This window comes from Streptopelia decaocto (genome assembly GCF_964273445.1).
Source record: "Streptopelia decaocto genome assembly, chromosome: 3".
Taxonomy (NCBI): Eukaryota; Metazoa; Chordata; class Aves; order Columbiformes; family Columbidae; genus Streptopelia; species Streptopelia decaocto.
The window spans coordinates 97,137,019-97,152,357 of record NC_138656.1 but is presented as its reverse complement, the minus strand read 5'-3'; positions in this window follow the sequence as shown (position 1 = coordinate 97,152,357).

Sequence of the window (15,339 nt, the reverse complement as noted above, 5' to 3'; positions counted from 1 at the left end):
AAGAAAGATGTACCTCAAAGCAGAAAGGCTTCTCGACTAGGGTATTGTCAGCTCTTACCAACTAGTCTAAGAGTTACTGGACCAAAGATGAGGCATGCTCTGGCTACCTTGCTTCCTGCTCCAAGAATAATTCATTCATTCATTCATTCATTCATTCATTCATTCATTCATTCATTCATTTTACTCAATTGCTATTTACTTAATTAAAAAACAAAAAAAGTACCCTTCACTCCAACCCTTGAATAAAGGATTAGCTGCTAGGGTTAAGCCTTTTCTAAGACCTGCACCTAGATGGAGTTACTCAAAGGCCTTAAATTAAATGATACAGTTTCTTGATCCTAGATGAACTTTTAGCTCAAATAGCTCCTAGCTGTTCAGCCACAAAAAAGACGAGATGATCAGAAAATGCAGAATTTTGCTTGTGAAGAGTAATTTAAAAAGAGCAGTTTCTCTGCGATTCAAGGGTCTCCGGGTTAAGAACAGAGCTGGATGGGCATTTTTTCAGGTGAATAGTTCACTTAAGCATCTAAATTTCATCTAAATCCCACTTTAGGCACAGTATTCACTATTTATGTATATCCAAAGGTGTTTATAATGTATCTTATTAAACCAGACTAGAAACCATTCTGAGCACTGGACAAAAAAGAGGCATTTTTACAAACATTTAGGGTCCATTCCACCATGGGACAACACTGGCACATGTCCTTTATTAAACTGTCTCTTGTTCTCAATAGTAATACCATTTTTTATTCCCGTCTGCAAAATTATCACATGTACCAGTATAAATCTATAATATTAACTATGCATTTATCTAATTTTACAGTATCTTTCAGTACTGCACAAACACAGATTATAGCAGAAGTTTATCTTTTTTGACCATTGAATGATCTCTATGGACTTGAAGTCTGTCCAGCGTCCATACCTGGACCAAAAAGTTATGACTGGGATCAGGATCCAATCCCCAAGTGGTGTAAGCAGGGCTAAAGAGTGAACCAGTGCTAAAGCTTCAGTCCTGACTCCCTTCTGGCAATCATCTTGTATTTGCTGACATTCAACAGCAAATGAGTTTCATTCCACAAATCTCAGTGTTCAGCTTGCAAACTGTAGAAGTTCAGCATCAGTACTTCCCTTTTAGCCCACACTCTACAAGTACTGGACCCTGAAAATGAAATAATTGATGGTGAGATGCAACTTACAAGGAAATAGCCATTTCGTTCAGATTTACCAAACCACTGAGCAGATGCAGTAAACAAAAGCACAAGTGCAGCTGGCAAATGTGCATTGTTCTGTGTTCTTTGTCTATTAAAGCCATTAATACCTCAGTGAGCAACAAGCAGCACCACAAAGAGTCTGTAGTGCAGCAGCCTGCTTCTCTTCAGCATGCAATGAAAGCTTCCTGCCCTGTGCACCTACGCTCCAAGCAAGCCAAGAGGGGCAGACTCAGAAAAAAAAAGGAACCTTCCCTGCAGATTTTTGCTTGTACTTTTGACATTTACAGTGTAGTATGTTCTAGTATTTATTTGAATGTTTCAAAAGTTCTCCTCCAAAATAGTCTTGTCATTGCTTGACAGACATGTGCATTGCCAGTAGATAAGAATACCTCTACAGAATTTGTTTGAAATATATCTTTGAAATATTTTAATATCCTATTGATTTTTTTCCACATTAACCTATCCTGAAAAGTGAGAGTGAAAGGTGTGGGGGTTGACTAAAGCCCGCTTTCTGTGCAGAATTTAGAAGTAACTCAATGCCTTCAACTTTCTTGCATTTCTGTTACCCTTTAAGTGTGATGAGTTATTCTATAATGAACTAGGCGAAGCCTCCAAGTCATCTGCCCTTGTCCTTACGGGGGACTTCAACTTGCCAGATGTCAACCGGGAATATCACACAGCTGACACCACCAAATCCAGAAGATTCCTGAAGAATCTGGACAATAACTTCTTGGTGCAGCTACTAAGGGAACCAACCAGGAAAGGTGCCTTTCCAGATTTGATTCTCACTAACAGAGGGGGTCTCGTGGGAGAAGTGGCAACTGGTGGCTCCCTTGGCCACAGTGACCACGAAGCAGTCAGGTTCAAAATCTTTGCTGATAGAAGGAAAGCTGCCAGCAAGACCTTAACAACAGATATTAAGAGAGCAGACTTCAGGCTGCTCAGACAGGTACTTAGTTTCCCTGCAAAGAAGCTTTTGAATGTGTTGGGGTCCATCAGTGTTGGTCATTTTTTAAGTACCACCTACTAAAAGAACGGGACCAGGCAATTCCAAAATGCTGAAAATCTATCAGGTGAGGCAAAAAGAAAGCTTGGTTGAGCTGGAATCTTCTTGAAAAACTGTGCAAAAAGAAATTACATGGTCAGTCGAAGCAAGGTCAGGGAACATGGGAGGACTGCAGAGATGCCACTCGCCACTGTAAGGAGGAAATTTGCACTGCAAAAGCTCAGTTAGAATTGAAGCTGGCCAGTACAGTGAAGACCGATAAATAAAGGCTTTTAAAAATATATTAGTGGCAAAAGGCAGACTATAAATAACATTGGCCCATTACTTGATGAGCGTGATCCCCTTATTAACAGGGACATAGAAAAGCTGACACATTTAATGCTTTCTTTACCTCCGTCTTCAACACCAGTGATGGACTTGGGGACCCCTATAGCCCTGGGCTAGAAAGCCATGGCTGCGAGAATGACAAATTCCCAGTAAATCTGGAACTTGTACTGGATTTGCTACTCTAGCTATATCCCTGTAAGTCGATGTGGCCTGATGGAATTCATCCAAGGGTGCTTAAAGAGCTGGCTGACATCATAGTGAGATCTCTCTCTGTGATTTTTCAATGCTTCTAGGAATCTGGAGAGGTTCCGGATGACTAGAAGCTGGCAAATGTTGTCCCAATCTACAGGAAGGGCAACAAGGATGACCCTGGCAACTACAGGCCTGTCAGCCTCACTTCTGTTCCTGGCAAAATCATGGAGAAGATTGTTCTGGGAGATATTGAAAAACATCTAAACAACAATGCAGTCATTGGTCATAGACAGCATGAGCTCATGAGGGGAAAGTCTTGCTTGACAAAATTTCATTCTACAAGGTTACCCACCTAGTTAACCAAGGGAAGCCTGTCGATGTGATCTTTTTGGATTTCAGTAAAGTCTTTTGTACTGTCTCTCACAGTATTCTCCTGGACAAGATGTCCAGCATACAGCTGGATAAACACATAATACAGTGGATGAGCAATTGGCTGATGGGCCGGGCTCAAAGTGTTCTAGTAAATGGAATTATATCGGGCTGGTGACCAGTCACTAGCAGATTCCGCAGGCATCCATCTTAGAGCCTGTATTCTTCGATGTCTTTATAAATGACTTGGACTCAGGACTTGAGGGATTACTTAGTTTGCTGATGACACAAAATTGGGAGGAGCTGTTGACACTCTTGAGAGCAGAGAAGCCCTGCAGAGGGAAATGGACAAATTGGAGAACTGAGCAATCACCAACTGTATGAAGTTCAACAAGGGCAAGTGCTGGATTTTGCATGTGGGACAGGGCAACCCTGGCTGTATTTACAGACCAGGGGAAGAGATGCTAGAAAGCAGCTCTGCAGAGAGGGATCTGGGGGCTCTGCTCGATGGCAAGTTGAACATTAGCCAGCAATGTGCCCTGGCAGCCAAGAGGGCCAACTGTGTCCTGGAGTGCATCAAGTACAGCATTGCCAGCCGGGCAAGTGAGGTCATTGTTCTGCTCTGCTGTGCACTGGTGTGACCTCAGCTGGAGTGCTGTGTGCAGTTCTGGGCACCACAGATATTAAGCTACTCGAGAGTGTCCAGAAGAGGGCTGAGAAGCTGGTGAAGGGTTTCGAGGGAAAGCCATATGAGGAGCAGCTAAAGTCACTTTGTTTGTTCACCCTGGAAGAGAGGAGACTGAGGGAAGACCTCATGGTGGCTACAACTTCCTCACAGGGGGAAGAGGAAGGTTACGGGTCGATCTCTTCTCTTTGGTGACCAATGACAGAACCTGAGGAAATGTCAGGAGGATGTGCTGGCGGAGGTTTAGATTGGACATTACGAAAAGGTTCTTCACCCAGAGGGTGGTGGAGCACTGGAACAGGCTTCCCAGGGAGGTAGTCACAGCCCCAAACCTGACAGTGTTCAAGAAGAGACTGGACAAAACCCTCAGACACATGGTGTGAACTGTGGGGTTGTCATATGCAGGGACAGGAGTTGGACTTGATGATCCTTGTGAGTCCCTTCCAACTAGGGACATTCTATGAAGTATGCCCTGACAGAAATATATTTGCATTTATATGCTATTTTAGCTTTTACACCGCAGAGACTATATCTTGTGTTTTCTTCTTTCTCCCAGCTGGCTTTCATTCAAATTCTTTGTTTCTTGAAATGTACCATTGTGGATCTTTATTTTTCATTACGACAGAGGGAAGCTGATCCCTCAAAGTCAGGTAGTGCATTTGATCAAAAAGCTGGGAAATGTCACACTTCCTCAATTCACTAGGTCTTTGGCATGGTGGCAGAGTAATTTTGAGCACTGCCTCACAAACATACATGATTTCCCAGTACCTCATCAGCTGGATCACACGCAGAATACCAATTAATGGTAAATGCCTGTCAGCACTGGTTTATGGTTCCCCATGCTGCCATTGTTGTTCCTCTGTGCTCTTTTTGGATTTTCATGTCCAACTGTATGTCCACCCACATTTTGCCTCATTCCCTTTGCAGGAATGAGTAATGAAGGCATTTCTATTTTTGAATCTGGCAGCTCTACTACCCACTGACTCTTGTGTAAAATTTCCATGGGAAAAATGGAAGAGAGTGGCTGTGTCTTCTATTTTTAAATTTTTTAAAATATTATTACAGTTCTATCTGTGCAATACATAACTAGCTTATCCTATGGACAAAAAGGAATTTATTTATGCAGAGGTAATGCATTGAGTTGATTAAGTTTTGCCCTAAATCTACTATCATGAATTATATTTAAATTCTCATCAGTTTTTCCCCCTTTTTCAAGATAACAGAGTAGAATCTATGAATACATAAAAGAAAGATTTTAAACCAGGTTTGTCAGCAACTCCTCAGGAAAATAAAATAAAACAAAACAAAAACAACAACAAAACCCACCACCTTTCAGCTAGTCTTATTCTTTTTAAGCCTTTCTATGCAAACATTGTTCATTAAATTGATAAAAAGTACCTGAGCTAAATTTTATTTTATTCTGAGAAGCATATAAATCTTCTTTCATAATACAGCATGTCTCAAGTAGCAGGTGGCTACATGAAAAAAACTGATTTGCTGATTCTTTTTAATACTATTCCCCTAGATATTTGAGTTTACAATCAATGGTACTTATCCTAACCCTTGACAATCTTACTGAAACTTACGACCTCCAAAGGACTGAACATCAGTGCAAACCACAGATGTCCTACAGCCATTCTGTAAGTGCTGTATGTGCATCCTCACTGTAAGCCTGAGCTCTGAGACAACATTTACTTGCAGTTTTATTAATCATAAAAATCCTTATTGTAAAACAGGTCAGAGGTATGATGAGCCAAACATTATTTTATTTGGATTTTGATCAGGGTCTGAATCACATATTAATTAATCATCCACTTTTAAGCTATTGAATTTAGGAAATCTACATGAAAGTCAATAATGAAGAGGTAAGAAGCTTTTACTTCTGCAGAACTGCTTTACATAGAAGGAAAAGTTTTTTAAGTCTGAAACTCCTGTAAAGAGGGAGAAAACAATCATAGAATCGTAGAATCATAGAATCATTTCAGTTGGAAGAGACCCTCAGGGTCATTGAGTCCAACCATAGCCTAACTGTAGCACTAAACCATGTCCTTAAGAACCTCGCCTAAACGCCTTTTAAACACCTCCGGGGATGGTGACTCCACCACTTCCCTAGGCAGCCTGTTGCAATGCCTGACAATCCTTTCTGTGAAGAATTTTATCCTAATATCCAATCTAAACCTCCCTGGCACAACTTGAGGCCATTTCCTCTTGTCCTATCACTTGCTACTTGGGAGAAGAGACCAACACCCTCCATGCTACAACCTCCTTTCAGGTAGTTGTGGACAGTGATAAGGTCTCCCCTCAGCCTCCTTTTCTCCAGGCTAAACAGCCCAGTTCCCTCAACTGCTCCTCGCAAGACTTGTTCTCCTGGCTCCTCACCAGCTTCGTCACTCTCCTCTGCACTCTCTCTAATCCCTCAATTTCTTTATTATGATGAGGAGCCCAAAACTGAACACAGGATTCAAGGTGGGGCTTCACCAGTGCTGAGTACAATGGGACAATCACTTCTCTAGTCCTGCTGGCCACACTATACCTGATACAAGCCAGGATGCTGTTGGCCTTTTTGGCCACCTGGGCACACTGCTGGCTCATACTCAGCCGGCTGTCAATCAATACTCGCAGATCCCTTTCCACTAGGTAGCTTTCCAGCCACCCTTCCCCAGGCCTGTAGCACTGCCTGGGGTTGTTGTGATCCAACTGCAGGACCTGGCACTTGGCCTTGTTAAACCTCATACAATTGACCTCAGCCCAATGATCCATCTGGTCCAGATCCCTCTGTATGGCCTTCCTACCCTCCAGCAGATCAACACTCCCACCCAACTTGGTGTCACCTGAAAACCTACTGAGGGTGCACTCAATACCATTTTCCAGATCTTTGATAAAGAGATTAAACAGAACTGGCCCCACTACTGAGCCCTGGGGAACACCACTCATGACCTGCTGCATTTGGCTGGATTTGGCTCTGTTCACTGCAACTCTTTGAGCCAGGCCATTCAGCCAATTCTTTATCCATCGCAGAGTACACCCATCCATGCCATGAGCTGCCAGCTTTTCCAGGAGAAAGCTGTGGGATATGGTGTCAAAGGTCTTACTGAAGTCTAAGTACACAACATCTGCAGCCTTTCCCTCATCTACTAGGTGGGCCACCTTGCTGTAGAAGATCAGACTGGTCAAACAGAACCTGCTTCTCATAAACCCATGTTGACTGGGCCTTACCACATGGTTTTCTTGGGTGTGTTGTGTTACGTCACTCAGGATGATCTGTTTCATCAGCTTCCCCATCACCGAGGTTAGACTGACAGGTCTGTAGTTCTCTGGATTCTCCTTCTGACCTTTCTTGTAGATAGGTGTCACTTTAGCCAACTTCCAGTCAACTGAGACCTCCCTAGTTAGCCGAGATTGCTGATAGATAATGGAAAGTGGTTCAGTGATCACGTCTGCCAGCTCCCTCAGAACCTTTGGGTGTATCCCATATAGCCCCATAGACCTGTGGGTGTCCAAGTGGTGTAGCAGGTCACTAACCATTTCCCCTTGGATTATTTGGGCTTCATTCTGCTCCCCTTCCCTGTCTTCTGGCTCAGGGGGTTGTGTACCTGGAGCACGACTGATCTGACTATTAAAAACTGAGGAAAATAATGCATTCAGTACCTCAGCCTTTCCCTCATCTTCTGTCATTATGTTTCCCCCTGCATCCATCAGGGGATAGAGATTCTCCTTAGCCCTCCTTTTGTTGCTGATATTTTTGTACAACGACTTTTACTGCAGTAGCCAGGCCATCTCTAGTTGGGCTTTGTCCCCTCTGATTTGCTCCCTGCATAATCTAGTCACTGCTTTGGCCTTTCTGACTTTCCCCCTGCGTAACCTCACAAAATTCTTGTATTCCTCTTTAGTAGCCTTCCCCTCCTTCCAAGGTTATAAAGGAGGAATAAATTACAAATCTTGTAATCAAAGAACAGTCACAGAGATCTGTTTGTATCCAGCCTAGATTAATCCTGCCTGGATTCCACTGGCAGAAATGCATATCAGTTGGACAGTGTGTTATGAAAATTCATTGTTTCCTGTGAGGAGCAAAGGATTCTGTACAACTCCTTAACCTGCCACTTCGGAAGGTGTGAACGCTGCTCTTCTCAAACCAGTCCTTAATGTCAGCAGGGTGAATTGGAGTTGCATTAAAATAGAGAGAACCACGGTTCTTATTGAAAACAAGACCTCAAAGTGACCCCCAGAAATACAATCACTCCAAGAGCAACCAGTTCAAACATCATAAAAAGCCAACGCACAATTTCAGTTGTGAAAAATTAAGTTTTTATGCACTAGGAAAATATCTTTCCTTGGGAACTGTTCTGGAAAAACTGCAACAAAAGAGATCCTCATTTACAACAGCTGTTCAGGACGGAATGTATTTAAATTGCCCACACAGCAAATTTGAAGTCCTGGAGCTATACAAAACTATTCAGCCCCTTTTATCTTTAATTTTTCATCTCAAAGGCTTGCCTATTCTATTTTGAAATTATTTTTGCAGCTAAGAAGGAAAGAAGCTTTTTGGGCCGAATCAGTAACTCAGATGATTTCTGCATGTAAATGTTCAATGTATATTTTTCTGATGCATGCTGCCCTAGCCTTTTCCTGGAACTGTGGCTGGAAACAGCCCTTTTATTGCTCATTTCTCACTGCTAAAACTCAATGAAATTCAATTATCACAAAAACAGTCAGTAGGCTTCAATTTTGCGTGTCCTGTTACTTTTCAAATTTGGAGTGCCTCCCGATCGCTGTCACAGCTATTGCATTGTCTAAATCAATTGCCATGGCATGCTCACTAAATTGAGAAACGTTGTTGTGAATGCATAAGAGGTCCCAAGTATCATGAGAACCAGATACAAACAGGAAGAAAATAAAAGGTAGGGGAATTTTTCATCTGCTACAAAACTTTATTCCTTTGTTTGATTTCCTTTGAGGATTCACCAGGGGACAAATACTTCACCCCTTCTGCCTGCATGTTTGTTTCCAAACTTCTTAAGCAGACAAAAGTACTGTTAAAGCAATGCTTCAAAGAGGGATTCTTACAAGTGGAAATTTTATGGCTTCAGGCCTGTAAATTCTTTTTTCAAACTCAAATATTGTGCATTTTTCCAGAGTATATTTGCAGAGAGATGTACTTAAGGCCAGATTGTGTCTTGCATATTCAGGTGTTTATGGAAAAGCAAAAATTACAAGAGATCGGCCACCTGCTTGGGGACTATTTCCACTGTATTAAGGGGTTGGCATGGCTGGAGAAAAAGCTCCATTCTTCCAATACCAATACACCTTTATTTAAAGGAGGAATAAAACATTTCACCTCAATGAGGGCACTGCACTTGAGCCTAGTAGTTGTGGAAGTGCTCTCTGTTCCTGTCTCCATTTGAGCAAATTTCCAAAGATGGCACAAACTGTCCGGCCAAAATCCCAAGCTGTTGTTGGCATTTATCAGTTTTAAGAGCATATAAGGGATTTCAAGAAGAAGCCTAGTGCACTTCAAAGTAGAATTCAGTTTCCACAGTTACACACACATATAACTTTGACTCAGTCACACAGCAAATGGAAAATGCAAACAGATGTGAAAAAGAGAAATTGTTAAAAAGATAGGGACCTTGTATATCTTAGAGAGAAACACCCCGAGATTCTTCTGCACAGCACAGAAGAAAATAAAAACAATGCCTCTTATCTAAAAGTATAAATGCAGTGTAGATCAGATGAATTGCACCCAAAGAGTGCATTTCTCTCCAGTGACTGTAAAGGGCAACTCTTAGCTAGCTCAGAAGAATATAAAGAAGCAATGCGTATGCAGACTGGACCAAAAAAAGAAAACCAAAACCAAAAACCCTCGCCCCTGCCCATCAAACAGACAAATTACAATGGTGATTTATCTAATTTAGATCTTGTTATAATATCTTTGAATTAAGTTGAAGATTTCAAAATTCACAAGATTTCAAGATTATAGACTCTTCATCTATATTCTTCATGTTCGACTGCAAAATGTTTGTTCTTGATTATGAGGTTTTATCATCACATTTAAACTTACAGATTGCAGTTGAACTTGTTCCATTAAAACTGAGCTCATATTACACTTTCTTCTCTCTAAACAAACCCACAGCTCCAACTCTGAAAAGCGTCAAGCCCCACACATTCACATCTATGAATTCCTAAGCGTTAACTAATGCTCATCTTTGGAAAATTCCAGCTCCACCATGAGTTAGATAAAGGACCTGGCTTGGAGGTATAAGAGTGAATTATGTCAGGCACCAGCCTTTTGTCACTGATAAACTTGGTCATCTAAGTCCCCCCAAAAAAGACAGTTCTCCTTTGCTCAGTACAATTCTGTCAGTTTTGCAGTTCTGTATGTCACAGATTCATTTACTTGAGCATGTTCCATTCTTTACATTTTCAGAGCTTAGCAGGCTTTTCAAGGTAGGTGCAGCTGTGAGCCGCTGCAGGCATGAGCAGAAAAAAAATTATGTAAATAAAGGCAAGGACACCCTCTCCCTTATATTGTCAACCAGTTGCCTTTAGGACCATTGGCTCCAGGAGGATACTACCTGCTTTAAATTCAGAGGAACATGAACAGAGCTTGAAAAGGGTAGATAGGGACAGGTATTGTAGATTGAGGGAGTAAAAAGAAAGCTGAGATTGGCAACTGAGGTGGAGGGAGGGGTGTCCAAAAGAATAGAGATGTGGATCCTGGTTTGTGGATGTGAAGCTGAGGCAGAGTGAGTGACGGAACTAAAAGATAAAAAGATAAAAGATAAAAAAGGAAAAACAAACAAACAAAACCCCAGCAGGTGGAAATGAGGTAAGACATCCTTTATGAAGGAAAGGAGACTTAAAATGGTTAGATCAAGGGAATGGGAACAGTAAGTCAAGGTGGACAAGTGACATGGGGAGTATCAGAGGCACAGTGAAATAAAATGGCTCACACTGCTAGAAAGTTGAAAGGAAGCTCTTGCTGACAAGACTTTATTCCTCTGTCATAGTATGAAGCTTGCAATAGTCAAGTCTTACCTTTCCTCTGATATCAGAACTGTAGATATCTCCTTATTTTCTAGTTATGGTCTCTGCTAGTATTCCCTGAGTTTGAAGAAGTGCCTCTGCAGTAACTTTTATAAATCTAACCATACTAGTGAAGAGTTAATTCATGATCACACATAGGACATGGCACACTCAAAAATCTTGAAAGAACTTCATTTTGGTTGTGAAGTCAGCTGCTCAGATTTTAGGAAATGTCAGGATTGAGATTGCCTGTGAAACTTTTGTATTTGAGTTGACAAGGCAGTCCTACCTTGATTACTAGTGATTTCTTCTGCAAGGTTCCTGCACAACATAACGTGCTGAGTAGATTTTCTCTGTTTTGCTTTAAGGTCATTTAAAGAAGGATTATTGTGTTCTCTAGGATGCATTCTTTAGAAGATGAAATATTAGAATGTGATAGTTTGAGAATTAGACAAATGGTAAGAGGAAAAGTAAGAAGTTAAGCCTCAATTAAAGCAAATTAATTCTTGCAGAAGAACTGAACACTGTCTCTAATTCTGGGGGACACAGTTCATGACTAAGACTGGAAAATTGATGGAAACCAAAATTAGTCCTCAACTTTACTATGATTTTCTGAGTTTGAATACTCAATATTAAAGATTTTAGTCTTAATACCTCTTGTTTGTCTTCTCAGTTGCTAAAATGTTGATAGCCTCAGACCTCACATGGCAGACATTAGAAAATCATTCACAAGATAATTCACTCTCACAAACTATAATGATAATTGCCTTTGAAATGCCCAAGAGGAAAATAGGCTTGTCTTAAGAAAAGGGTTTGAATCATGAGTATTAAATAGGATGTGAGTTGTTAAACAAAGAACAGAAAATACAAGATTGAATAACCATCATTAAGCATAATTTGTTTCAGAGGACTGAAAAATACTGGATTAAAAATACAATTTGTGAAATATTAATTAATAATAAAAGAGAGTCACTTAAGATTGCACCGGAATTTCTTAACTTTTCCAGGCATGCAACCTTAGTAGTGAAGTTTTAGATTCATTATGTGTTCTTTGGAAACTCAGTATTTTTAATTTTTTAAATATAAATTTTAAGTTACACTAAGTAATTTAGTCACATTTGCTATACATTCTTTTTTACCTTCTTGTACCAAAATCATTTTGAGTGTTGTAATGAGTAAAATAGCCAACGCAGTGTTTCCAGGTGGAATTAAACCACCATCTGTGAAATAAATTGCTTTTTCAGGAAAATAGCTCAAGTATAACACTGAAACAATGTAGCTCTTCTGCTTCTTTGTTTGTACTCAGCTCATTCATTTCTACCTTGCATTGCCCTGTACAGTATAGAAACAAGCTAAAGACAAAAATTCTGATTCTTAAGCACCTTCTAGGAAAATGGGGAAAATAGTATCTTTCTAATTCTCCTGTATTTCAGGCTCATGAGTCTCTAGGCTTGTGTTACTGTAGCCATGTCTCTACCCTCACTAACCCTTATAGTGGGGACATTTGTACCAGAGATCAGCAGGAAATCTCAGGTAGAGAAGGTAACCCCCTGCTTCATCTCGAATGAGACAAAAGAGGCTTTGGGGCAAGCTGTCTGCTTGTTAGTGCAATTCTGATACCCCAGGGTGAATGAAAAGCCCACTGGGAAGAATTCACTGTGGCTGCATAGGTTTTTAGTAGCAGTTTCTAAAACCAGTGGTAAGACCTGGAGTTGGGAATGAGCTCTAAGATATTTCTGTGAGTACCTGTAAATAACCTCCATGGGTGTCCATGTAATGCCTGTGTAATCAACTGTGAAGAAGTCTCAAGTTTTGTCTTCCAATCCTTCTGGCTTTACAGAGGTTCAGGTCTGGAACAGTGTTTAGAAACATTCTCAGCAATCACACAGGGCAAAAGATTTTCCCTGAGGGGCAGGTGGTATAATGAGCATCACTAGTCTATCATCTCCCAGAGGGTCAAAAGGAAAAAGATTCAGCGAAAAATATGCACTGCAGAACTTGTGGAGTTCAAAGAGAGACCTTTTAACTTTTTTTTTTTTTCTTTTTTTGAGAAGTTAAATATATAAAGCTAATAGGCATGACTTGATTAAAGCTTTATTTCAATAGCCATCTTTCTACCAGCTTTCAATCTAAGGATGCCTAAAAGGTGGTACTTTCTACCAACTTTCCTTCCCCCTCCCCTGTTACTGTGGTGCTGTGTCTGTTCCACATCCCCTGGCAGAGGTGGAGCTGTAACTCTGAAAGTCCCTCATTGTACCTGTGTATAGCCCTGGTTCGTATCAGTTGCAAATGATTTTCACAAAGTCACAAGGAAAAGGACAAGGCTCAGAGTGATGAATAGGAAGATTGTGAAGAAACAGAATTCCTTTAATGAACTGCAAGTCTTTAAAGGCCAGTTTCTCAAATAGGCTTGTGCACTGTTGCATGTACTGGTTTGAAAATGTGGCCTAATGCATTTCTGTGCCTGTCTATGACTGCCTCTAATTACAATGGGAATAACTCTCAGAGATAGTTTTCTGGTGCATATATGCATTCCTGGTTGAATCACTGTGCACAAGACCTAGCAACTAAAGGTGCCTGGAAGCCTAAGATGTCATGTCATGTTTGTTTGGAGAAGTGCAATAAAGATGGTAGAAGGCTTGGGAACCAAAGGTATTGAGTGCTCAAATTAAGCACCTTATTTTGTTACGAGATTGCATATTTCTCTAAAACTCAGTGAGTATTCAAAGTTGAGAGATTACTGCTGTAAATGATCTCATGTTTGTCAGTACTCTGACTACGGGAAGATATCTTTTATGAGGGCTTGTGTCTTTTTGATTATTTTATATTTTCATTTGCTGGAACCTAAGTAGTGAAGAAGTTATATTAGGCTAGTGTGCCATTAGTATTGCTAGGGGTCTGTACTGGGGCAGCAGCTGTAGAAAAGCCTATCTGAAATCCACATCATATCAGCATCCAGTCCCAGGTAGCAGCACAAGTACATCACTTTCTTAGCATCTGCACGTGGTCAAGAGCTTGTGACCTTTCTTTCCAGACACAGATCTAGCCTCTATTATCCCTACCTGAGATTAAATAATTTTTTGTTTTCTCCATATGTTCAAAGACTAAAGCTCTAGCCTTTAAATAGTACAATTGGAGTCATCTCTTTGCCAGCAGGTGCAAGAAGCACTGGGTCATTATTCAGAACATATCCTTCTGCACCTGCTTTGGGGCATACAGCACTTCTGACTACCTCTTACACAGCTGTGCAAAGGATATAACACAGAATAGGCTATAGGATCCTTTCTAAGTACTAGAGTTTATATGCCTTAGTGAGTATGTACAGGAATAAGAAATTATTGTTACCACAAATACACTTCATCTAGATAGTTTAGTTACACTTGTAGTCAACAAATAATTGCTGTCATAAAAATCCACATCTGTTATGCTAATCTATTTTTACAGTTTTACTTGGATTACAGGGAAAGTCAAAGAAAAAAAAAAGTATTTTCATGTATTTTTTTAACTTTGAAAACAACCCCCAGAATGACCACATACAGGCAGCAAATTAACAATAAAATTACTTATTTGGATTGGCATGACTGTTTCTTGTACAGTTTAGCAAGCTGACTGCTCTATACTACTCAGAGGAGTCCTCCCTTTTTTAAGTGTTTACAGTGTTTCTGGCCAGCTACTGAGTCTGGCCAGTAACTGAGATGCAAATGAGCCTAAATAATTACCAGTAGAGTTTTGGAGAGCCCTAGGCAAAGAAGGTCCTACCAGAGGAGTTAACTTCTAGCATTTACAGGCATGCGGCAGCTTGGGGAAAGTCTAGTCCTTTTATCTGGCACACTGGAGGGCAGCTGAAAGGAATCAGACCTCCTTTGTACAAAGGTAAATGCCCTGTTGTGCAAAGCCAATGATCTGAAAAGAGCAAGAAAGGGCTATGAAACACTGCAGAGAGGCTTTGTTGTTAACTGCTTGTCCATCCGGCATTTTGAAAGGGTACCTATGTAAAAGAATTATATACACGACTCAGACTTGAGGATTACATCACCCCACACTGCTTTCCTTTGTGTCCCATCTGCATTTTTCATCTTTGTGGCAATTTAGATCCTATTAGAAGGTGTATTTTGAACATTATTCAGCTCAGTCAGTGAGTGTCTGCCTTGTTACTTGGTGGACAGCTTCAAGATGCAAATGTCAGTACTTATGATGGCATTTTTTTCTAGTAAATTGTCCTATACAAAGGGATTAGTATTATGAATGGAGGATAGTGACATTTAACTTGAGTGTTATCCCAAGGGTCTCTAATGTAACAAGGAAACTGCTGATTGATGTTACTTGTCCTGAAGCATAACAACTCAGTTATGTACGTGTTGTCTAGAGCTCAGCAAAATCAGAAGAGATCCTAATACTGCATATTTTGGCTGCGGGTCACTAACAGTAAGCTTTTATTTTTTTTTTTTATTTTTTTTTTTATGGCATGAAAAGTGCAAAAAAAAATCTATGTGACTTTTTATAGCATGCTTTTCTTGAAACTTACA